Genomic DNA, 2701 nt, shown 5'->3' with positions numbered 1-2701 from the left:
ATAGAAGGAGAAAGAATATGGTGAAGATTAGTTGAGTTATGGATAACTAGTTCCAAGAAAGCTTCAGTAACTGAAGGGTTCAGATCCTGGACAGAACTCTAAATGGTGGACAAGAGTCAATATGCATTTTCAGATTCTTCTGCTTCTAGAATCACCCCCTCCTCCAAGACACCAAAATATTATAGGATATTTGAATATTTGTAGAAGGATTATTCTATTAATTTAGAAAGTGTTTGAGTGCCTACTGTATGCGAGGCATAGTGCCAGTTAGGGACAGGTAGACTGGTGAGCAAAGTAGACCAATTCCTGCCTTCATGAAGTTTACAGGTCAGACAATGTCATTCTAGAGATAGAGGTGGTTCCATAGTTATGGAGGTGAGAGGCCTTTGGGGACCTTGGTCTATGGATGTGGAGGGTCTTATTCAGCCTCTGAAAGTTTGAACATCCTTCTCAATGCTACAAAACTATTTCCCCTTCTTCATTAATAAATCCTGAGTTTCTTCAGGTATCCAAACACTTCGGAAAGGGTGGATTTAGCCCCAGTTCAGCTAAAACCCTGATTTAGCCCCAGTTCAGGTGAAACCCTTCTAAACCAGTTCTTCTCAAATTTATCCTGCATAGGAATCACCTGGAGGGCTTGTTAAAAAGATCGTGAAGCATCACGTGAACGACCGCGGTCACGTGAGCACAGTTTTCGCGTGGCTCTGGCGGCGGCTTCCTCCGGTAAGTTGCAGTCACGGTCATCTCTCTGTCTCCCGCCGCCGGCCCGGGGGAGGGGGGGAAGAGGAGGAGGAGGAAGCGAGGGCACTGCCACGCGGCCCAGATGACGCCAGCACAGGTGTCCCCGCCGCCCTGCTGCCCCGCGGGGGGCTGCCAGACCTCTGCGACCCCCGTTCCTGGCGCACAGGCTTTTGGTGCTGTTGCTGGTGCTTCCTTCCTTGGCTTCAGCTATGATAATCCTGCTGACCCTCAGACTCAGGTTAAAAGGATATGCAGGGCTTCCCTGGTGGTGCAGTGGTTGGGAGTCCGCCTGCCCATGCAGGGGACACGGGTTCGTGCCCCGGTCCGGGAAGATCCCACATGCCGCAGAGCGGCTGGGCCCGTGAACCATGGCCGCTGGGCCTGCGCGTCCGGAGCCTGTGCTCCGCTGCGGGAGAGGCCGCAGCAGTGAGAGGCCCGCGTACCGAAAAAAAAAAAAAAAAAAAAGGATATGCAGGTGAATACCACGAAATTCATGCTGCGGTATGCGTGGTATTCTTGGCCCAATGTAGTTTTGTGTTTCTTTGGTGGCTTTTTGATAGAGCAAGCATTTGGAATACGATGGGGCACCATTATTTTCAGTTGCTATTTGTTTTTGCCCCGGGTGGAATATTTAATGCTTTTTGGCTGATGGAGTTTGGACGGTTATGTTTGGGATGGGTGGGGAGTCCTTAGCAGTTGCCCAGCATACATATGCTGTGAGTTGGTTTAAAGGCAAAGAATTAAACTTGGTGTTTGGTGTAAGTTGGACTCAAGCTTAGCATGGCTGGAATTGGAAGAACAGTAAACATGAACCTCATGAGACGGCTGTGTTCTAAGGTTTAAGCTTCCTTGGGTTCTGCTGGTCACACAACCCTTGGGGTCACACTTATGACTGGGGGTATAACATGTATTCTTTCACTAGTCTGTGCCTTGGCCCTTGCTTATTTGGATCAGACAGCAGAAAGAATCCTTCATAAAGAACAAAGAAAAACAGGTGAAGTTATTGAGCTGACTGATGTGAAGCACTTCTCCTTACCCCTGTGGCTGATACTTATCATCTGTGTCTGCTATTATGTTGCCGTGTTCCCTTTCATTGGATTTAGGAAAGATTTCTTTACAGAGAAATTTGGATTTTTCTCCCAGACAGCGAGTGATATTAACAGTATAGTGTTTGGGCTCCTGGTGGATAAAACAGGAAGTAACATCATCTGTGTGCAGTGGTGACCACACTTGCTTCCCACATGATGCTGGCCTTTATGCTGTGGAACACTTGGATTGCTGTGTGTCTCCTGGGACTCTACTATTCGTTGCTTGCCTGTGCATTGTGGCCAGTGGTGGCGTTTGTAGTTCCTGAACATCAACTGGGAACCACATATGGCTTCATGCAGTCCATTCAGAATCTTGGGTTGGCCATCATTTCCATCATTGCTGGCATGATATTGGATACTCGGGGATATTTGTTTTTAGAAGTTTTCTTCACTGCCTGTGTTTCTTTGTGACTGTTATCTGTGGTCTTACTCCACTTGGTGAATCATATCCAAGGTGGGAACCTAAATTATTCTGCAAGACAAAGGGAAGAAACAAAACTTTCTCATGCAGAATGAGAAGTTTAAATGACTGTGTCATGGGAGTGGGCTGCACACATCATTGGTTTGAAAAGCTCCTTTATTTTTTTTTCAGATTTAGAGTTTAGTTGTTAGGAAAAATAATGGTCTGGAGAGTTATTATATTTATATTTTGAATACACTTATTTTAAAGTATAATTCTGAGGACTGTTTTAGCCTGTGTCTTTTGTATTGCTGAAGAATTCTACTTTGGGATAGGCTCATCAGTGGTGAAGTTCAGAAAATTGTACCTTGTACATGTGGGTGATTTTGAGTACGGACAGTGAATAATGTAAATCTTTGGATCTCGTATTGAGATAATTTTCACAAAGAGAATCATAGGAATATGGCCTTTT

General features: G+C 45.7%; 1 pseudogene; it reads left to right on the top strand.

Annotated features, from left to right (window-relative positions):
- Positions 1–935: 935 nt before the first annotated feature.
- Positions 936–2369, top strand: LOC132496234 (major facilitator superfamily domain-containing protein 1-like; annotated as a pseudogene).
- Positions 2370–2701: the final 332 nt, after the last annotated feature.

The sequence above is a fragment of the Mesoplodon densirostris genome, chromosome 9, assembly GCF_025265405.1.
Source record: "Mesoplodon densirostris isolate mMesDen1 chromosome 9, mMesDen1 primary haplotype, whole genome shotgun sequence".
NCBI lineage: Eukaryota > Metazoa > Chordata > Mammalia > Artiodactyla > Ziphiidae > Mesoplodon > Mesoplodon densirostris.
Note: the sequence above shows the minus strand (reverse complement) of the source record. Positions and strands in the feature narration are given on the sequence as shown.